The sequence below is a fragment of the Coregonus clupeaformis genome, unplaced genomic scaffold, assembly GCF_020615455.1.
Source record: "Coregonus clupeaformis isolate EN_2021a unplaced genomic scaffold, ASM2061545v1 scaf0460, whole genome shotgun sequence".
In the NCBI taxonomy this organism is placed as follows: domain Eukaryota; kingdom Metazoa; phylum Chordata; class Actinopteri; order Salmoniformes; family Salmonidae; genus Coregonus; species Coregonus clupeaformis.
Window position 1 is genome coordinate 209,487 of NW_025533915.1, and position 24,112 is coordinate 233,598.

Genomic DNA, 24,112 nt, shown 5'->3' on the forward strand with positions numbered 1-24,112 from the left:
CTCTCCCTCTCCTCCTCTTCTGCCTCACCATCGCACTCTCCAAAGAGAACCCCCTCCCTTTCTCTTCTTCTGTCTGATTATCAGCACAGTAATAAACTCACATAAAGCCTCTGCAGACAGACAAACATCTAAAACTCATGGCGAAGGAAAATAGTCCTTCTTTCTCTCTTTTCCACCCGCTCGTCCGGGACTGCCCGGCATTAGAACCTATTTATGCAAAGTAGCCAGGAGCCCGATGCCTGTCACCGGCTAATCACCACAAGGATGATAGATGATGTTTATTTTGTGATGATGAACGAGCCTCCGACTGATGATAATGTAATAAAAAAGGAAGATCAAGCCTCTAAAGTTGTAAAATTATCAGGCCATAATTTGCATTAATGTCTGGTTTGGGTGTTGGGGGCCTTGACAGCTAGTTAGGGGCTCCCCGCGCTGCTCTGGCGTTTTAGGACGAAACCACCTTCAAGTGCACCTGCTGCCCTTGGCCTCCAGAGAGAGATTGTCTTACATCCCATATGATGATGGTCACTATCATAATGACTCATTACTAACCTTGAGAAAGATAGCCTGGACTTTGATACTATCTCATTGACTGCATTCAAGACATTATTATGAGCCATCCTTCCTCAGCAGCCTCCACTGCTGTACTCATTTTATACCGAATTAGTAGGTATTTCAACATGAACAATTCTCTATAAGCACATACATTTCTAATGGCTGCTCTTTCCATATTTGTTTTAATTCTAAAATATATAAAGTAGTATCATCATACCAAAGTTGACTCATTCATCTGACCCTCCATCTGTTCAATATCACAGACTAGAGTGACCTGAACCACAGACGCTCTACTGGAAGTCCTAGAACCACTTGAGCAGAGCAGTGTTATTAGACGGCCAAGCAGCCAAGGACTTGGAAACATTTGCCTCAGTAGTTAGTTGTCCTGGGTTTTTATAAGTGTTTGAACCGAGAGGTCTCCAAGGGAAACTGAACCTCTGTGGTGAGCCAGCTGGAATAAATAGGAGAAGAAGAAGGAAGAGGCTAAAGAGACTAAAGAGGTTCAACTTTATAGTGTGATGTACCGAGGAATACATGAATGTGGAGAATTTATTATTGCACCAAATCACACTGAGGAGGAACAGTGTGGTTTTTTTCTCCTTTTCTGTTTTTGGTCTGAGGAACTTCTTAAAACCTATATTTAAATAGGACTGAGGCTGAAGTTAAACAATATCCTGAAATTAATACAGTGTTGACATCCATCAACTAACGGAGATTACTATATTGAGACAAAATATATATATTTTTTTTTTGTGTGGTGTATCAATGTGCTTCTTTTTAGATATTCTCTTTGAAGATAAGAATAGCATGTGTTGTACTTTATACATAATGCATGAGGAGAATTTAGATTTTTTTAACTAGCACCAATTCATACACATCTCCTAAGAGAGATAAAAATTATACAAATTAAATATAAACAAAAATGTTTTTTGTCTTTTCATTTTTACACAGATGTGATTCATAGGAGGTTTATGTGTTTGCATTCATTCGGAGGATTGTAAAAATGTGATCCTCCTTCCCCTCATATCACCTTCATTAATATTCTGTAGCTCTGAGCACTGAGGGAAAAAATAAACAAAAACAAACATTAAAGACACAATTATCACAAGCATACTAACCAGATGTCTGTAGGATTTGCCGGGCTGCGGCTAGGTAACTAAGAAATGATGGAGAATAAGCGTCAGAATCCCTGGTCCAGCCAATCGGAGAGGCTCTGGGGTTTAATGACCCCGAGGTAGAGGGTCACCAGAGTGAAAAAGCGGATCTGAGAAACTGTGGGCCCACTGCCAAGACAGGCCTCCATAAATCCCCGCTCTCTCAGAGGAAGCAATCTTGTATTATGCTGCTAAACCAAACCATAATCACAGCCTTGCATTGTGCTGTTGGCCCCGCACATGGTGCAGAGACGAGGCTACACAAGAGAGAGATCAATTAGCCTGTGAGCTGAACAGGAAAATAATGTGCTGCTGAGAGAGAGAGAGAGAGAGAGAGAGAGAGAGAGAGAGAGAGAGAGAGAGAGAGAGAGAGAGAGAGAGAGAGAGAGAGAGAGAGAGAGAGAGAGAGAGAGAGAGAGAGAGAGAGAGAGAGAGAGAGAGAGAGAGAGAGAGAGAGAGAGAGAGAGAGAGAGAGAGAGAGAGAGAGAGAGAGAGAGAGAGAGAGAGAGAGAGAGAGAGAGAGAGAGAGAGAGAGAGAGAGAGAGAGAGAGATTGTTCTGCTGCTTCGCAAAAATACATTTTGGCAGCTTTACATTTATTTATTTTAAATAATAAATAACAACACTTGTTTTCTGCATGAAAATTACATAAACAAATTCATTTTATATGAACATATAGATCCTAAATGATAACATATATTCCCCATTTCAAGTGCTTACTGCAAGTTGAGAGAACACTAAATTATACAGACAGAATAACAAAAACATATTCCATAGCCTATATGAAATGGTGTTCATTCATTTTAGAATGTTCAACAGGTTGAAGTGTTGTCAACATAGAGAGTCTAGTCCAATTTAGCAGCCCTTAAGCTCTCTCTAGTGGACAATAATACGGAACAGCTTTAAGATTTTTACCATACATACAGTGAGTAGATTGATTACAGTGTAATTACAGTATAATTAAATGGCTACTTTGAAATATATACACTAACAGTCACACACCTACTCATTCAAGGGTTTTTTTTTATTGTTTCTATTAATGAGAATCATTGTAAAGACATCAAAACTATGAAATAACACATATGGAATCATATAGTAACCAAAAAAGTGTTAAACAAATCAAATGATATTAATTTTCAAATAGCCATCCTTTGCCCAGATGACAGCTTTGCATAGTTTTGGCATTCTCTCAACCAGCTTATGAGGTAGTCACCTAGAATGCATTTCAATTAACAGAAATTCCTTCAAAAAGTTAATTTGTGGTATTTATTTTTAATGAATTTGAGCCAATCAGTGACAAGGTAGAGGGGGTATACAGAAGATATGGCAAGAACAGCTCAAAAAAGAAAAGAGAAATCCTATTAATCCAACATTACTTTAAGACATGAAGGCTAGTCAATAAGAAACATTTCAAGAACTATGAAAGTTTCTTCAAGTGCAGTTGCAAAACCATCAAGCTCTATGATGAAACTGGCTCATGAGACGCCACAGGAATGGAAGACCCAGAGTTACCTCTGCCGCACGAGGATAAGTTCATTAGAGTTATCAGCCTCAGAAATTGCAGCCCAAATAAATGATTCACAGAGTTCAAGTAACAGACACATCTAAACGTAACTGTTCAGAGGAGACTGTGTGAATCAGGCCTTCATGGTCAAATTGCTACAAGAAACCACTACTAAAGGACACCAATAATAATAATAAGAGACCTGCTTGGGCCAAGAAACACGAGCAATGGACATTAGATCTGTGGAAATCAATGGAGTCCAAATTGGAGAAATTTGGTTCAACCGCTGTGTCGTTGTGAGACGCGTGTGGGTGAACGACGATCTCCGCATGTGTATTTCCCCACCGTGAAGCAATGGAGGAGGAGGTATTATGGTGTGGGGGTGCTTTGGTGGTTAGCATTAATTGCCTGTTATTTATTTAGAATCTGGGGGTTAATACTTAACCAGCATGGCTACCACAGCATTCTGCAGCGATAGCCATCCCATCTGGTTTGGTAGTGGGACTATCATTTGTTTTTCAACAGGACAATGACCCAACACACCTCCAGGCTATGTAAGGGCTATTTTACCAAGAAGGAGAGTGATGAAGTGCTGCATCAGAGACGACCTGGCTCTCCACAATCCTCCGACCTCAACCCAACTGAGATGGTTTGGGATGAGTTTGACGGCAGAGTGAAGGAAAAGCAGCCAACAAGTGCTAGCATATGTGGTAACTCTTCAAGACTGTTGGAAAAGCATTCCAGGTGAAGCTGGCTGAGAGAATGCCAAGAGTGTGCAAAGCTGTCATCAAGGCAAAGGTTGGCTATTTGAAGAATCTCAAAAGAAAATATATTTTGATTGTTTAACACGTTTGTGGTTATAATGATTCAGTGTTATTTCATAGTTTGATGTTTCTACATTAACCTACAATGTAGAAAATAGTAAAAATAAAGAAAACCCTTTGAATGAGTAGGTGTGTCCAAACTTCTTTGACTGGTACTGTATATTTCCAAATCAAAAATCTTCATAAGTGACACAATCATAACAGGCGTGGATTAGCGTGTTTGTAAGGTGTTTAGCTTAAAAAAATCATGTCAGATTGAATTATTTTTGTAGCGGAACATCCTTTAACTAGAAGTGGCTCTCTGCTGGCATGAAATGTGGTGTATTTGGATGCTTAAAATATGAATATCACACAAATTCCCCTGAATCCTACTGTTCAGTTTCTATATCTGAATAATAAAATAATAGAGAAATTCACCTCCTGGATTCCCAGATCAGCAGACATCTAATGTCAGTTTGACACTGGTGCTGCTCTGCTCTCTACAGCTTTGGGACTAAGCTAGGGCCTGATGAGGGCCCTTCATATTAAAACAGGCAGATTAGACACCTTAAACGGAGGGCAGCTGGAGAGGTGCTGTTACGAGATGTCCTGCTGCCTCTCATCAGGCAGGCACGGTAGTGCGGTCACACACAGGAGCACACACACACACACACACACAACATGGGCCACAGGAACGAAACCCCCCCTCTCTCCCCCACTGCCTGCTTTTGCTCACTGTCTTCCTCTTCACTGACCCCTTAGTCTGCCAGCGTCTGCTGCTGCGTAATGCTACCACCATTCCCATCATGCACAGGGGCATACGAGCTTCCATGAGTCCCCACACCGCTCCCTGCCATCTGCCGTGATTTTATAGAAAATGGCCGATGATTTATGGCCTAGTCATCTCACAATGAAGTTGTTTTCGTTCTGCCATGGCGAACCTCCCGACTCCAGCCGCCACTCCCTGCCTGCTTGGGGAAATGTGTGCTAATCATACACCATAAAGATCTTTAAACAGAAGGGGGCTGGGCCGGGGCAGTGGAAATGGAGGGGCTTTAATACAATTAATTTTCAACAGCGTGGTGAATACTAATAGAGCTGAGTAGAGCAGACCTTGGTGGTGGCGTGTGGAGATGAGACGTAAATACGCAGAGAGATCCCAACCCTAATGAGACTGTTTCAGGTACCAGGGACTGTAGATTCGAGGTAGCTGCCTGACAGGCCATGCACTGTGGCCACTGCACCTTCTCCTTCAGCTTGATTTAAATGAAAATGACCTTGGAGTTTGGGTGATCCAGAGGAGTTCAAAGATTCATGCCTAGTTAGAGCTTGTAAACCTGGATGTCTCTAGTAAGTACACATTTGCCCCAATGTTAATTTAATCATATGCTACTGATTGTAACAAACAATACAGGGAATCCACTTCAACGCTGGCCTGCCTACTAACACTTTGTTTTTGATCCTTAATGATGCAGGTGGCGACAGTGTTTTTCCAACTTTATTGGTGAGCTTAGATGACCGGAGAACGCACACAGACCAAGGATGTTGCAGTGACAAATGAGCGTTGGGTTTATTGCTGATTCACCACATCCTGGGCGCATGGTATGCCTTCTATCCTATCGCTGATCAGGGAAGGCCATTGTTCACCCATGCATTCCATAAGAGCAGCAGGACAACTAATAACTGTTCAATTCAACTTTCAGTTTGCTTCCTCTAAGATAGCCTACTTTTTGCAGCCCAAATTATTTCCAAAAAGAAATAAGAATACACAGAGGATGCTATTCCTCTCAAGAAAATGCAAAGAGCGCCATCTGCTGCTCTTCCCCATGTCCTGCAGAATATTTTTTCTCCCACATTCGAGAAAAATACTGTATATCTGTCTTCTCAATTTATATTCAAATATACAACATATGTGATGACATGCTTAGGACAGTGACAGAAGTTGGTTTATTTAAGTTTAACTTCAACTAATTCTATCACAGGAGAAAGAAGTGAACAAAACATAGAAATATGTACAGTTGTCATAATACACAGAAAATATAACAGACTGAGTAAATATAAGTATGTGAGGGATAAAACAATAACTGAAGCTAAACAAAAGAAGCATGCATTGTAAGTGGTTCACAAGGAACAGAACAGCCAAGCCAATATTACATCTAGGAAAAATACTGCCATTACACTATTGGCTTTATTTACAGTAGCTTTGGGATACATCCAATGGAACCTTATTCTATAGGGACCACTTTTGACCGGGTCCAAGGCTGGTCAAAAGTACCACTAGGTAGGGAATAGGGTGCCGCTTGGAACATAACCTTGGTCTTCAACGCAACACATCTCCTGTATCATCCATGACATATAATACAGTATTTTAAATGGGGGCAAAGACCCAATTCAAAAGCAGTATTCATAAGCTATTAGGTATGGATTAATATTGCCAGGTATACTGTAAAAAAAAAAGAAGGCACAAGCAAATACACGCTCAAGATACATGGCTTGGAGGATAATAGGGTTTGGTTTTTTGATACAGGCTAATGCGCACACAGCATTCAGTCACAGTACAGTATACCATGTTTGGTCTACAAAATCAGCCCTAGCTTGGTAGCTGTGATGGATATCAATAGTGTGTGTGTGTGTGTGGTGTGTGTGTGTGTGTGTGTGTGTGTGTGTGTGTGTGTTGAGAGTAAGTACAAGCGACAGGAATCTTCATAGATTAAAAGCAAATCGTCTCTTCAACATAAAGTCAGAGTTGGGAATGTTAGTTAATCATTGAGGTTGCTGGGTGCATAATATGCATGTCCCCTCGCATGCAAATGAGGTCTCTCGACTCTCTTTATAACGAGTCATGGAATCAATTATTAAAAAGTATGTAAAAAACTATTTTGAGTTTATTTTAATCAATTGCAACAGGTAGGTTAACAAAAGAAATACTGCGTTTATATTTGACACAACATATTTTGGACTTGGACATAGCCAATGTTCATCCAGTCCAGAACAGATAAAATTGCTATGAGTTCTCACAGCATTTGAGAAAAAAGAAACATTGTGCACTGTTACAGTAATTTTTAACAGTTAATGTAGTGAAACTCTACTACAGAAACAGTAAGGCCCGATAGTGTTCTCAGTAACAATCACCCTTATCTTGAATCTTTTAACAGGGCTGGGCCCAATTCATTTCAATCAAATCAGGATAAGTAACTGAAATTCCAATTTCATTTTATCCTTATAGACAAGCATTGAGGAAAATTGGAAATTGGAATTTCTGAATGGATTGAATTGAAATGGAGTTAACCCCAACTCTGAATTCTAGTTCTAATCAAACAACTGTACCTTTAACATTCATAATAAGTACAGTAAAATACATAAGGTTTAACGCCATGATTAAGATTATAAAGCAGCAGTAACATTTCATAGGTGCACTTAAAAATGACATCTGTACATTTCAAATAAGGATGGTTAACTTACAAATGGTAATTTACAGTGCTTTGACAAAAAATTGGATTTTGTTATAATTAATTATTGCTGATTCCAATTCTAAAAGACCAAACTCTTTATTTCTTATTTTTTGCCTCCTATGTCTTTAAATTGTAAAGATTTATTTTTAAGCACTTGCACTTAAAATGTTTAGATTATCGCACCAATATGTAGATTGTCAAGGTCTTTTCTAATATATGAGAATAGGTATTGCCCATATTTTGCTTTTAGGACAAAATATTTCACATTTGAAAGTTTAGGACTCTTCATTGCGATTTTACATTACAAGAATATTAGATCCCAGTAGTTTTGAATCTCATTACAACATGCCTACATTTTTTTGCACAAAAACAGCAGACTTAACCTAACAACTCAACCAATAATTCCTTCATAATTATGTATGAAGGGTGATATTGTGATCCTTGTGAAAAGGAAAATATTCCCTTCACCAGTTGCTGGGCCCAAACCACAGTCAACACAGGCGAACACATAGGTTATACACATAGGCAATTTACAGAGGCTATTAACCCAGCTTTTCACTGCATTTACTAATCATTGGCCAGCCAAATGATCTTCTTCCACTAATGGAAATATAACTTTTTTTTAGATTTCCTCACTAACTGAGAAATTCTACCTCTTCACAAGGATTTATTATTAAATAAGGCTTAAAAACATAGCATCGCCACTAAGAACAAATTCTTCAGACGCAAATACTATGGAACAATTAATATCGAAAATCAAAATATTTTAAAATTGCCTCTTTACAAATGACCAAACACGTTTCCAAATAGGCCTATCTATCCATTGCAGAAGGAACACTAGAGACAATGAGGCAGTAGCGTATAGAGCAACACTTCATTTCCATCAACATTAAAACCTTTCAGACGGTTTATAAAGGATTCAGGTTTCATTCAAAGCTCTTTACATTCATTTGACTAGGTGTGAAGTAGTGTCACATTCAAATCGTGATAAAAATATGTGGAATTAAAGTATTTACAAGACTGACAAAACAGAAGGAAATAAAATACTGATTGCAACAGGCATAGGGTTTCCCAACAAGGAACAACCTACAGCCTTTATTAAAATACATTAAAACCACAAGGAGGTCTGGAAAGAAAGATTGAGGGCACAACTGTTTCCCTATCTAAAGTGGCGTTCATTAGGGGACGGCATGCGGAAAATATTTCCAAACGGTAAAAATAAAAGAAATTTAGTTTTAATGGACCAGTAGTCCAGGTAGTCCCTTCCTGTTTCAGTCTGTTTTGCACCGTTTCGTGCCCCTATGAACACTCTAACAGCTGTACTGTATGTACCTGCACACACATGGATGGAGCCGGAGGGCCAAAGTTCATTAGTAGGAGGAGATGTCTGAGGAGCTGCTGCTGTTGCTGGTGGACGTCTGGGCTCTTCTTTATGGCACAAGTTCAGCAGCTTCATCTAGTGGGATAGTAAAGACGCTGAATGGAAAACCAACACATCCCAACATGACGTTTCAAGATAATGAAAAACATTCTGCAACCTGTAGATCTTGAACAAAAGAGAAGGAATTAAAGACATTGTCGTCCGAAATGGTACTCTATTTCCTAGGCACTACGTAGAATAGGTTGCTGCATTTTGAGACTGTTCGAAAGGGTGTTGAGATGAGATGGTAGTGTACCTTGCTTCCTGTGAGCTGGGCCAGGTAGGGCTTCAACTCTTCGCCGATGACAGAGTAGACAGCCACCAGACAGAACACACTGGCCTTTCTCACCACTGCCTCTGTGTTGTCATACCCCCTGTACACACAGAGACATCAGAACATTATTAGACATACACTGAGCATACCAAACATTGGGAACACCTTCCTGCCCTCAGAACAGCCTCAATTCGTCTGGGTACAGACTCTACAATGTGTCGAAAGCCTTCCAGAGGGATGCTTGCCCATGGCTGACTTCCAATGTTCCCCACAGTTGTGTCAAGTTGGCTAGATGTCCTTTGGGTGTTGGACCATTCTTGATACACATGGGAAACTGTTGAGCGTGAAAAACCCAGCAGCTTTGCAGTTCTTGAAAGAAACCGGTGAGCCTGGCACCTACTACCATACCCCATTCAAAGGCACTTAAAGTTTTGTCTTGCCCGACTCACTCCTCTGAATGGACACATACACAATCCATGTCTCAATTGTCTCAAGGCTTAAAATCCTTCTTTAACCTGTCTCCTCCCCTTCATCTACACTGATTGAAGTGGATTTAACAAGTGACATCAATAAGGGATGCAAGCTTCACCTGGTCAGTCTATGTCCTTGGAAAGAGCAGGTGTTCTTAATGTTTTGTTATACTCAGTGTTTAGACAGTGTGGCATAATCCAAAAAGGACAGAAAGTAATCATCTTACGTAACTAAACCGCATCAACACTGTACTGGAAGTAGATACATTTCAAGTGCTTCTATTTGGCGCAGATACATTTAAAGTGCTTTCTATTTGAAGTAGATACACATTTAAAGTGCTTCTACATCAACCAATCAATGTAAGTAATCAATAAATCAACCAATGGACCAACCAATCATTCAACTTGATCTATAAAGCCCTTTTTACCTGCAGAGTCCTGGTATGATGTCAGGCAGCAGCTGGTGGAGGGGACTCCTTGGTGATGCCGATCACCTTGGTTGCATCTTGATGGAAGCCAGGTTGATGGGGTAGTCAGCCGTCTGGACGATGGGACACAGTACCTTGATACACTGTTCTGGGTGGATGGAGCCGGCCAGGGTGGGAGAGCTGACTCTGCTGCCCGTTTAACCTGGGTAGAGAGGGAAGATTAGGTGGAGTGAGGAGGTGAAATGGGTGATAATGGAATCGGGTTCATTTGGTTTATTGGCAGAGCAGGGTACATGTACATCCACAGGCAAGACTACACTTCATCCCGATAGTCTTTTCATAATTTTATTTTCAAGAGCTATCAACTCCATAAAAAAAACGAACACATCATCACACAGAGTTGAAAGCTATTCATTCAAGAAGTGCAGACTTATAGCATGTCCTCTAAAGCAGAGCCTCATAGACAGACAGACAGCCAATGAGAGCTACCTCTTTGTGGGAATCTTCGTGTGCCTCCAGGGTCTTCATGATGGTGAGTTCTGCATAGTTCTTGAAGCGGGACCCGGCTGGTTACGTAAGAATCTCCTTCAGCACCCGTAGCGCCAGGGCCCGGATAGTGTGCTGCAGGTTGGGAGAAAAGGACACGACATGCTCAGAACCAACAAGTCAGACAATGGAAGGAAAAACAGTGGATTCAAGCATCAGATTTTAGCATTGCTCCCAGGACAGAGTTTACTTTGTTGATTGTTGTTTTTAAAGTATTTTTTCTTCCTAGATATCTCTCTATCCATCCATCCATTGATCCATTCCTCCAGAGTCCTTTACATCTTGATCTGACACAGGGTCTCCAGCAGCAGCAGTAGCATGGTTTTGAAGTGTTCCTCCCACACTGCAGGCTGTCCTCCCGGGCTATCTTCAGCTTAGCTCCACCAGGGCTCCCCTCCTCTCTCTGGCCTCTCACTGGGCCGACAGCTCCTTCAGCAGCTCACCCACCTTTCAATGACCACAATAGATATTAGTCAGTGACCATAGAAATTACATATAGATCACTAAATGGAATTGAATAGGATCTCCATGTCCGTGACTTTATAGTGTTATTATGTAGCTATAGTCAAAAATAAAATAAATAAAAAAGTCAAATAAATTCTATCAATCCAGTTCCAGTTGCTCCGCGAGGGGAACGTAGCTTGGTGTGCAGCATCTTGTTTTCTGCACCACACTGTGTATGGCTCGCGAGGAAGAGGGGTGAGGGGGGAGTCTTCCTTAAGCTGATATATAGCCTATTATAAACTGGGTGGTTCGAGTACCCCGAATGCTGATTGGCTGACAGCCATGGTATATCAGACCGTATACCACGGGTATGACAAAACATTTATTTTTACTGCTCTAATTACGTTGGTAACCAGTTTATAATACTAGCAATAAAAGGCACCTTGGGGGTTTGTAGTATATGGCAAACATACAATGGCTAAGGGCTGTATCCAGGGACTCCGCATGTTGCATCTTGCGTAAGAACAGCCCTCTTAGCCGTGGTATATTGGCCATATATTGACCGGCCTTATTGCTTCAAATGTATTATGACCATCCAAAATGGCACCTATTCTTATCAGGGCGCACACTACTTTTGACCAGAGCTATGTAAGGAATAGGGTGGTCAAAAGTAGTGCACTATATAGGGAATAGGGTGCCATTTCAAAAAAGTAGCACTCACCATCTGGAAACTGCTCCACGTCGTCCTCATACACCGTCTCTCTCAGGGCAGCCTTGTCGTAGGCGCTGATGGTGTCTGTGGCAGTTGTAGGGGTTGTAGTCACGGCACCGGGGCCGGGAGAAGGAACGGGGGAGGGGGTGTTGAGGTAGGGAGGTCTTGTTGTCCAGGGCCAGGCGACCCCCGGGCCCCCCTCCACCAAGTCAACACCAGAGTCTGATGCTGCTCCAACTTACGCAGAGGAGAAACAAGACTATTGATATAACGTAACGTAACAACCATACAGTCTTATACATGTCAAAAATAACAAAATGTATGCATGTCCATGTCTATTCTAGAGAAAATTAATATATTGACCAAAGAGAACAGTAGCCAAACAAGTGCACTCGTTCACTTCCCCCTCTGGATTTAAAAAGGGCTGTTGGAGAAGATACTCCCTCTAGTCCATTCTAACACCAATCCAAGTCTTTTAAATCAATGAGGGGGAGGAGTGAAGTGGAGAATAGTAGGGGAATTGCCACGAAGCCCCTCACCGTATCTCTCTCTCTTGCCTCTGCCTGGCTCCGCCCAGAGGTCCTCCTGACTGCGGAAGCTGTGAGTTCTGATGGCCTCAGTGACGCTTCGCAGGGGAGCTATAGACTCATCAGTGTTCAGGTTCTCTGTGTCGGCATTACTCCAAACATGCTTCGTGGTCACACCGGGGAGGACAGGGTTGGCTTATACAAGTACGACACTAACACTACACATACAACAACACCACAGGAAAAAGACGTCTGCCCGGTGGGCAAAGCAGGAAAAAACTGGTTGAAACAACGTCAATTTTATTTACCTAGTATGTAAAGATGTCATTTCAAGCAGTTTATCCCGCTTATTCCTTTTCCATATAAAAGATCAACCATGCATAACAGTACGTGTTGACAGAGACAGAGTGGAACAGACTGGTGAGTCCAAAGAAGCTGTTAATGTGGTGAATCCTCTGAAAAGTGGCCACATGAGAGCACAGATTGCTGCTGCGGAATGAACAAAAAGTTAAGGAAAAACAAAGAGACTGTGGGGTAGGGACAAATCGCAAAGGTGACACAGCCATGCTGACATTGTACCTGGGAGAGTAAAGCACTCGTAGGGGTCTTGAGGGAGGGGGCAGCAGGGGTGGAGGAGAGAGGAGAAGGGAAGGGAGGGGGTACTTCGACAGGCCATCAGCACTCCTCAACCCCATAGCCGACTGTAATGTACCCAGAGCACGGCGAGGGAGGGAGGGAGGGAGGGAGGGAAAGAAAAGGGGGAATAGAGTCGTGAGGGAGAGAAAAGGTAGAGAGAGAAGGGGAACGGAGCAGAGCGGGATCGGGGGACTACTTGTTGTCATTGTTAGTTAAGTTGAGTAGTGATGTAACTAACTTCTATGGTGTGTTGGGGACCAGGTATTAAAGGTTATGTTAGACCTACCTGGGAGAGAGCCCCATGGGAGCAGTTGGTGGGAGAGGTGAGGGGGCTGCTGCGACTGCTGGGGTGGCGAGCTGGGGGAGGAGTCCGGTCCGCGCCATGGGTTACTGGGAGGCCTGCGGGATCACACAGAATTGGAGCAGTTACAGTACATTATAAACTGGGTGGTTCAAGCCCTGAATGCTGATTGGCTGACAGCTGTGGTATATCCAGACCGTATACTACAGGTATGACAAAACATTTATTTTTACTGCTTTAATTACGTTGGTAGCCCAGTTTATAATAGCAATAAGAGCACACCTCAGGGTTTGTGATAATATGGCCAATATGGCACGGCTAAGGGCTGAATTCAGGCACCTGGTAGAAAGCCCTTAGCCGTGCCATATAAACACCTCCTCTGGCCTTATTGCTTAATATATATGAGTTATCCCAGTATGTTGAGATTACAATACAACTTTATTGTCCATGTTACAGCGAACAAAGTTTAGGTTGTTGGCGCAACGGTGCCAGTGTGAGAAGATATTCAGAAGCGCATTCGAGAGGATCTTCCTTGAGCAAATTCAATATTCTTGTTCTGTGTAAATTCACCTCTCATCTTCTCATGATGAGGTAGATCTTTGGAGACCACAGCGATAGTCAGGTCTTACCACTCCGGTGTTGCTGGAGTTCCGGAGATGGTTATGCAGCAGTTTGGTGGCTCCGTCCCATGGAAGGTCTTGGGGGCAGGGCCCCCCAGCAGCATGGTGAACTCTTGGGGTGTTCAGCTCAAACAAGGCGATCAGAACCACCTGGGCTGCCTGGGTTTTAAAGGGTCACAGAGAGGTCAATTAAGTGAGGTCATCAAAGAGGGCGTTCACTTTTTCCATTAACATTGATGTATGATATCACGCAATAATGAAGTACTTAAGGGAATATTTGGCCCTTAGAGAAGAGACGGAACATTCAACAAAGCCCATTCTGCTCTTACGTAACCATGAGCTTGATCGGTCAATGTATTTACAAATACATGATCCAAATACATTGCACAGAAATACAGTAGCGCATATTTGTTTAGGTTCAGTTAGCATTCGTTAGTCAGGCGAAGTTAAAACCACATTGTCAGTTCTTGTAAACCTGTTAAAAACCAGTATCACAATGCTCTCGTATGAATTCAGTGGATGTTGGTCAACCAAACCTGTCACTGCAGATAAACAAGACAAGAACCATGAGTAATAAGTAGCAGCAGTAGGATATTATAGAAAATGAAATACTACCGCACATTCAGAGCAATTCTGTTTGCCCATTCCCACCCCATTGCTTAAAGTGGGTTAAATCTGCAGTTGCTACACATACATGTTTTGACTTATAAGTTAATTATATGTACCCATTGATTGTTGAAGATTATAACTTATAAATGCCTCATGAGCTTAGTTCAACTGTTGTACCCCCATCAGAATCCCAAATAAAAAGCTTGGTTTTACTCCACTGTTTGTAAACAAAAATGAATGTAAACAAACACGTATAGCCCACTCAAAACATGGTTAAAAAATTTTGATATCATGGATGGTCAGTCCTTGCATCCCTAGCTCGGTCTATGAATTTGAGAGCTGGTTACATTTCTCCAGCCCCATCTCTCAGCTTTTTAGCGAAACAGTGGTGGGAGTCGACACCTGTTATCATTTCAACTGCTGATTGCTGCTTTAACATTCACTCATTGAAGAACCCTTTGAAAGCAGAAAATGAACTGTTATGGCTCATTCAGACATTTCAGTCCCCATTCCCACCCTGCACTGCCACAGTTATAAAGCAGAAACAACTCTGTAAGTCTAAGCCAGCAAGGCCAAGTTGTGTTGTTAGAGACAGAGAGCCCAGGCGGGGAGGTTATGAGAGGCAGACTGCAGACCGAGCAGCTGACTGATGGGACTCTACTACCTGCTTGCACCTCTCCTCCACGTTCCCCTCTCCAGGTAGAGAGGCTACGGTGGTGCTGGGCCTGCTGACAACTCCTCACCCGCCCAGCTATGGAGGAAGCTCTGGGGTTGGGGGTCAACCGACGGGTAGGGGGGGGAAATGATCAGTTTAAAATACTCAAATAAAATCAACCAAAAGGGATGAAGCCGGCAAACAATAGTTGTTTGAAAAATTAGCCGTTAAATCAAGTACGTTTACAAGAAATGCTGATTAATGTGCATTGTCCCTGTGAAAATAAAGTCAATTAAAATAGAAGTGTCTGACGTTGTTACTATGGAAACAAAACAAACCTAACTCTACCCACCTTCCTGACGGTCGGACTCTCTTTGGTTCCGTGGGTCCAGGTGATGATGGGGAGACGGCCAGGCGTCTCGCTGGAGTTGACAAAGTCTGCGGGGGTCCATTTGATGGGCCAGGCACTCAATGTACCTGGATGGCCACGCTGACCTTCCAGGTTGGGGGTCTGGGTCTGGTCTACGATGAAACAGGATCAGGATGTTAAACTGCTGGTCGGTAAAGGGAACGAGTCCCTGGGAAAAGAGAGGAAAATCAAGAGAAATAGCCATGGATGAGAGGGACTGATCCACTAGAAACTCCACAAACAGACAAAAGCACCATCTGGGGGCTTTTCACACTGGGCAAGCAGAACCAAACCAAAGCTGTACTGAGCTGGCCGGGTCACACATCCACCACAGTTGGTGGAATCGTGCTGAAAAGCACAAAATGGGGGAGAAAAAAAAAATACCTGTGTGAAAAGGGTAATAGAGATGGAGCTTTAGTTCTGACCTGGTGACATCAAGAGCCTTCTGGACCGCAGCCTGTACAGACCCCAGGAGGTCAGCTCCCATCTTCTTCAGCAGCTGGGTGAGCAGGACAAACAGCCAGTCCTGCAGGTCCTCTCTCTGTGCAGGGTGATGAAGTCTACCAGGGTCTCCAGAAACATACTGAACACCTGAGAACAGACTGTAGTGACCACACAGTCAGTCACTCATAATAGGCTTTACTGTACATATTTACTTCACTGTTCAGGAGTAAGGTGAGGACAACACACAGTATCAATAATTAATCAATCAACTATCGAATAGTTTGATTCAATTGCATTATTATTAAAAGGTGACGGACAAAAACACTTATCGCTGATGTTATAAGTCCACCGCAAAGACCACCATGCTGACACAGAAACAGACAGTTAGTACAGTAACTACATTAGCTTCCCATCAGAACACAGGTTATATCAGACATGGGGGATTCTGTTGTGAGAGCTCACCTTGCTGTGTGGGTCAGCAAACATCCTTGTGAAGATCTCACACAATCTCTTCAGCTCCACCATGACTGCAACACGGATCGGAAAAAAGTAAGGCCATCAATCGCACAGCGCTTTTTGGTTTCAGCAAGATTTCTATCTAGAAATTTAAATAAATTGGTCATTTACAGACGCTCTTATCCAGAGCGACTTACAGGAGCAATTAGGGTTAAGTGCCTTGCTCAAGGGCACATCGACAGATTTTTTCACTGCCTAGTCGGCTCAGGGATTAGAACCAGCTGAACTTTCGGTTACTGGCACAACGCTTCTTAACCACGAAGCTACCTGCCGCTATCCTAGAGCCCAGTTGTCTCAGTGACGGCCTCAAATACATTACAAAAGTTCAAAAACAAAAATAGACGGTGTCATCCCACCTGAGAATTCTCTGGCTCTTGAGCAGGTTCTGTAGTCCCCCAGACCCTCCTTCCTCTCCTGACCAGTTGGAACTGGCACAGTGGTTCAGCACCTCGGCCACGTCCTCCGTCTGTCTCATGTAGTAAGGCAGGCCCGGAGACCATACCTCTGACCGCTCAGAGCAGGCGCTGTGGCGTCGCTGTTAGCGTCATCGTCTGAGTAGATCCCCGGGGACTCGTACGCCGTCTGACTGGCCGCTGAGGGTCAGGATCAAAGGTCAGATGGTCGTACAGGTACATATACAGTATCCTCACTAAGTCATGCCACAGAGTGAAGAGAAATCAATGACACTGTTACTGTTAAACAAACTACCATGTGACTACATTCGAGAGGCTAATAAGAGTCAAAATAGATGTTAATGATGAGGTTAACATCTACCTTGTTGTTCCTGGCGTCTCCTAGTAACAGGGCGTCGGCTACAGCTGCCTCCACCTCAGTTCCAGTGTTGAGGATCCTCATGGCGTTGACAGAGGCTGAGATAACGGGCCTCGGTGAGCCAGACCTATCGCTCTGGAGGAGAAACAGAGAGATTGAATAATACTTTTATAATAGTATTGTATAGGAGCACAGTAATACAGTATTACAAAGGAAAAACAGTCGACCTATTAACAAAATGGGGAGTAGAAGTCGTAATGGTGGAAAAACAAATGAAGCTAAATTTCATCAGCACGCCATGAGAAACTCAAAGAGAAGATAAGCAGGGTATAGCACAAAATAATAATATGATGAATTTAAGTTGTATTTTTACAGCACAGTATAAAAATCAGCCAATAAAAACAAAAAGTGTACTAACAAAACAGAATGACACAAAAGAACAAAGATTGACTTGAAAAAAGTAAGACGCATCCAAACTGAAATAAGGAGGATGCTCAGCTCTATAGTACGCCCCTCTGTGGGATTCTGAGGAGTGGAACTGCACTATGGAACACTGACATCTATTGTCTGTTTTAATAGAAACATGCAGGACAGGTCACCTGAGTGGCCCATGGACTCAGCCAAGAGTGGAGAGCACTGGTGGAGCTGGGAGACACGTCTGGACGGCTAGAGAGGAACACGGAGGTGTGGGGAGTGGGGTGATACTTTATTTGGATCGTCCATCTACTAACCCCTAACCCCCTCTAACACTAAAACCCTTATCCCTAACCTTACACTTAACACTTATCCTAACCCAAAACTTAACCCTTTACCCCCAACGCTTTATTCTAAACTCTAACTTGCAAGTAACCTTAGCAACCAGTTGCTTATCAACAGATAGTATGACCATCTGTAGATCTACAGATGGAAAATCTGGACTATCCCAAATAAAGTAGGACCGGAGTGGATATCCCCCACACGTAAAGTTTCGGACATAACTTTAAAAATAGTATCTTCTTCAACTCATACAGTACATGACTGTCAACCTGAGGAGGAGGCATTCTACCACCATGTGACAACGCTTAACTGGCTTCATGCCAACATTAGCACCAAGAATGTTGAGCGGGATCCCCAGCATTGGACACAAAGGCTCTGACCGCCAAGTCAATAAGCTTACAGCGGACACAAGTTCAGCATCAACTTCATCCCTGTATTATGTCACATCCAGTCAATGACTCCCTAGCATGATTAGTAAAATGGTTGTTGAGGAAAATGTTGTTGTCACTCACTTAGGGAGTGAAAGGGGAAAATGTGAAAAGACACAAGTTAACGCAATGCAGAAGATGGAAGCAGAAGAGGTTTGTTTCGGTTGGTTTTCTTGTGATCTACTCTAAGACTGGGCTAGTCCGGGTTCAGGCACTGAGGGGCATAGGTGGCTATGGTGTCTGGGGTGGGCATGTTACTATACTGTACTCACCCAGGCAGGAGAGAAGCCCCGAGCTGGGCTGGTGTCCTCGGCATTGCTCTCCCTAGAGGTGTCCCTGCTGCAGCCCTGACTCATGCTGCCGGGATACGGCTCTCGCTAGCATAGTGGTGGGGGTGGGACACACACAGAGAGAGAGCAGCAGGAAGATGAAATAGCTTTATAACACACAGCCAGGCAGCCCAACACACTCAAAGAGAGAGAGGCGGAGGTAGGGGAGGAGTTGAGTTCGTAAGGACAGAGGAGAGGAAAGAGACGTGGTTGCATTCAGTGACAGACAGGAGGTTGGGTGATTCAGAGAGCAGAGAGGTTGGAGACTCGGAGTACAGCTGTTGAGGGCTGTTTTCTGTCTTCCAGTGTGTCTGTGTGTGTGGTCCCTCTTCCTGGTCCTTACCCAGGCCTGATCTGTTCTGGACTGGTGGTCTCGGCTGCAGCCCTGGCTGCGGGGGACTTTAGACCTCCTGTCTGCTGGTGTTGTCCCCTCCAGTGGCCCTGGGGATCTGCCGGTATGGCTCAGGAGACGTCCCAGGGGAGCCAGAACACTGCCAGTGCAACACAACATAGTATGGTGTATTTCTTAAAAGGGAGAAGAATACATTCCCACACAGTAATAGTCTAAAAGGTGGGAAGAATTTCAAACAACTGCTCTGGATCAGTGTCCTTGATTCTGGTCCTGGGGACCCAGTGCAACATATTATTTTATGGCCCTGGCACTACACACCTGATTAAAAGTTTGATGACTTGATTAGTGGAATCAGGGTAATGCAGGGGCAAAAACAAATACGTGCACCTCTTTGGGTCCCCAGGACCAGGATTGAAACACTGATCTAGAAACAATGTGTATTTTTTCATTACGGCATGATGCTCATTTTTCTGGGGAAGATACTCACGTTGAGACACTGACACCATTTTGGCTCGACTCCTCCCCCTACTGTCTGTGACAGAGGGACACGCCCCACGCCGCTCCCTGAACTCGTTCTCCTGGGTACGTACACGGCCTGGGATAGAGAGAGGAGCGAGAGAGCGAGAGCGAGAGAGCGAGAGCGAGAGAGCGAGAGAGCGAGAGCGAGAGAGAGAGAGAGAGAGAGAGAGAGAGAGAGAGAGAGAGAGAGAGAGAGAGAAAGAGAAAGAGAAAGAGAAAGAGAAAGAGAAAGAGAAAGAGAAAGAGAAAGAGAAGAGAGAGAGAGAGAGAGAGAGAGAGAGAAAGTGAGAAAGAAATTGAGAAAGTGAGAAAGAAATTGAGAAAGTGAGAGAGAGAAAGAGAGAGAGAGAGGTTGGGGAGAAAACAGAGTTAACTTCATGTGGACACAGATCCATTCAACTCGCAGACACACCCAGCTTGGCGAAACCAGCCATCATCACCTACAGTCAAAAGACTCATACATAAGACCACACAGAAAACAGAGACACACTAATTAGTCTACACTTGCAGGTTGCTACTCAGCCATTTCAACAGACAGCATGCACTCAAATCTCTTATTAGCTGGTTTCAAGCAAGACATCTCAAGTCCCAAATGGCTCATCCTCTATAAAAAGTGTTTCATCTCAACATATTAATTCATTAAACAATAGACACAAATACAGAAACATGATTCACAACAAATATATCCCTGTATTTCTGTCTTCTAGCATAGGAAAAGGAGAGTACAGCACAAATGAGTTCATGAAATTACAGTTAAACAGCCAACGGTAAAGGTCAATAACCTGACAGACACGGAGGCTGCCTGCCTTTATAGGTCATGTAAGTTGGACAGATCTATTTGTGGACACAATCAATGTCTCTTGTCTCTCCTCTCTCGGCTACCAACCCAGTCCTGATGACCCAGTTCAATCTAGTTCTAATGCAGACAGTCCATGCAGAGTTCCACAGATGAGCACCGTATTCAATGATGCAGTACACTACACAGACCAAGGACGACCACTGTAAACTTGGTGCAGCATTACACAGACCAAGGGGACAGAGAAATCTGGATGACGTCTATCCAGCTCCACACATCAAGAACAAACTACACAGTTAGCCATCATCTTACCCTCTGGTCTAACGTTACCAGGTGTGCTGTCTAAGAGCAAAAACAAGAGCAGGAGAGTCCAGGAGAGAGGTTAGCAGAAGTTAGCAGGATAATCCCCATATGGAAGACGAGGGGGTTACAAGAGAAATCGGAAAGGCCCTAAGATGTATTTTAATCATCATATTTTGAGAAAAAAATTAAAGAAATTAGGGTTAAATATCCATACTGGTCCTATATCCCTCATAAAGGTCAGCAAAAGTGGCTCATAGAAATAGAATTATAAACTGGGTGGTTTCGCCCCTGAATGCTGATTGGCTGACACCAGTGGTAGAGATATCAGACCGTATACCATGGGTATGACAAAACATTTATTTTTACTGTTCTAATTACGTTGGTAACCAGTTTATAATAGCAATAAGGCACGGGGGTTGGTGGTATATGAACAATATACCACTGGCTAATCGGCTGTGTATCCAGGCACTCCGCGCGTTGTATCAAGCTTAAGTACAGCCCTTAGTCGTGGTATATTGGCCAATATATATATCACACCTCGGGCCTTATTGCTAATTAGAACACACAGAGACAGAGAGAGACAGAGACAGAGAACATATGGTTTGTCTCACTCTAGGCGTAGGAGCCGGGTGGCAGGGGCGGGAGGCAGCACTGAAGGGGGCGGAGAGGCGGGCACCGGAGTCATCCTGAATGCTTGGCACTAGCGGTGGCGGCAGCGTTCAAGGTCCACGTCTGCTACGGGAACGCTGGAGAGAGCTCTGGGGTGGAGGGAGCTCTGGAGGGAGAGCTGCTTTAGCTTACGGGAGAGAAGGGAAGGAAAGAGAGGGAAGGGAGGAGAGGAAAAGGAGAGGGGAGAAGAGAAGAATAATGGTTATAAGCCAAGCTCTCTACCCAAATGTATTTTCATAAAGAGAGAGGAAAGAGAAGGCGAGAAAAAGAGGGGAAAGGCCAACATGATTAACAAGTCGTAATGTCACGTGCACAAGTACAGGAATGCCTTTCTTGTTAACTCTAAACCCAACAATGCAGTGATCCAATATCAATGTAGTACTAAAAAATAACATAAGTTAGAACAAATACAATAACAGGAAATAAAAATAAGAAGAACACGAGAATGTAAGAGAAGCTATATACAGGGTCAGTTCCAGGGTCCAGTTCCAATACCATATTTACAATGTGCAAAGATACTGTATAGATTTCATAACAGATGTCAGCACGTTGTTGCTGTGCTGAAAATCAAGTGATCAGACATGTACGAAAAATATATATTCTGGTGTCTGATTATATACAGAGCTGTGGATCATTTAAACGATAGATCTGAAATATAAACACCTCCAGTGTGACGTAGTAATGTCTGTGGTAGTAATGTCAGTCATGTAATGTCAGTGATGTAATGTCAGTGTTCTTACTCCTGGTCAGGGTGTTTCGGCTGGAGCTCTTGGCAGACTGAGGACGGCTGTGGAGACAGACAGAGAGATAGACAGTGGTTAACCTGACTGACTAAGATCAATACTTTCATTACGACTACTTCTCATATCACAGACCGAAACAGAGAGGGAGAGAGAAACGGAGACAGAGAGAGACAGAGAGAGAATGACAGAGAGTGGGATATGCGTCAACAGCAACCTTGGGGAAAATCCTCTGCATTATCATTAACAGCAGACTTGTAGATTTCCTCGGTGAAACAATGTACTTTGTAATTTTTACCAAATCACCGTGCACAGACCACGTATTCACCCTGCACACCCTAATTGACAAACAAACAAACAAAAACAAAGGCAAAGTCTTCTCATGCTTTGTTGATTTCAAAAAAGCTTTTGACTCAATTTGGCATGAGGGTCTGCTATACAATTTTGATGGAAAGTGGTGTTGGGGGAAAACAGTTAAAATTGGCAAAAAAATCCCACATTTCTTTCCACAGGGCGGTGGGGTGAGACAGGGATGCAGCTTAAGCCCCACCCTCTTCAACATATATCAACGATGGCGAGGGCACTAGAACAGTCTGCGCACCCGGCTCACCCTACTAGAATCTGGAAGTCAAATGTCTACTGTTTGCTGATGATCTGGTTCTTCTGTTCCCAACCAAGGAGGGCCTACTGCAGCACCTAGATCTTCTGCACAGATTCCGTCAGACCTGGGCCCTGACAGTAAATCTGAGTAAGACAAAAATAATGGTGTTCCAAACAAGTTGCCAGGACCACAAATACAAATTCCATCTAGACACCGTTGCCCTAGAGCACACAAAGAACTATACATACCTCGGCCTAAACATCAGCGCCACAGGTAACTTCCACAAAAATGTGAACGATCTGAGAGACAAGGCAAGAAGGGCCTTCTATGCCATCAAAAGGAACATCAAATTCGACATACCAGTTAGGATCTGGCAAAAAATACTTGAATCCGTTATTGAACCCATTGCCCTTTATGGTTGTGAGGTCTGGGGTCCGCTCACCAACCAAGAATTCACAAAATGGGACAAACACCAAATTGAGACTCTGCATGCAGAATTCTGCAAAAATATCCTCTGTGTACAACGTAAAACACCAAATAATGCTTGCAGAGCAGAATTAGGGCGATACCCGCTAATTATCAAAATCCAGAAAAGAGCCATTAAATTCTACAACCACCTAAAAGGAAGCGATTCCCAAACCTTCCATAACAAAGCCATCACCTACAGAGAGATGAACTTGGAGAAGAGTCCCCTAAGCAAGCTGGTCATGGGGCTGTTTCACAAACACAAAACATACCCCACAGAGCCCCAGGACAGCAACACATTAGACCCAACCAAATCATGAGAAAACAAAAAGATAATTACTTGACACATTGGAAAGAATTAACAAAAGAACAGAGCAAACTAGAATGCCATTTGGCCCCAAACAGAGAGTACACAGTGGCAGAATACCTGACCACTGTGACTGACCCAAATTAAGGAAATCTTTGTGAGCATGGCCTTGCTATTGAGAAAGGCCGCCGTAGGCAGACCTCGCTCTCAAGAGAAAACAGGCTATGTGCACACTGCCCACAAAACAAGGTGGAAACTGAGCTGCACTTCCTAACCTCCTGCCAAATGTATGACCATATTAGAGACACATATTTCCCTCAGATTACATAGACCCACAAAGAATTCTAAAACAAATCCAATTTTGATAAACTCCCATATTTATTGGGTGAAATACCACAGTGTGAAATCACAGCAGCAAGATTTGTGACCTGTTACCACAAGAAAAGGGCAACCAGTTAAGAACAAACACCATTGTAAATACAACCCATATTTATTTTCCCATTTGTACTTTAACTATTTGCACATCGTTACAACACTGTATATAGACATAATATGACATTTGAAATGTCTTTATTCTTTTGGAACTTTTGTGTAATGT

The 24,112-nt window shown here is 43.2% G+C and overlaps 1 pseudogene; it reads right to left on the minus strand.

Moving 5' to 3' along the window:
* Positions 1-8,837: 8,837 nt before the first annotated feature.
* The window catches only part of LOC123484780, a 39,396-nt pseudogene continuing 24,121 nt past the window's right edge, over positions 8,838-24,112 (minus strand).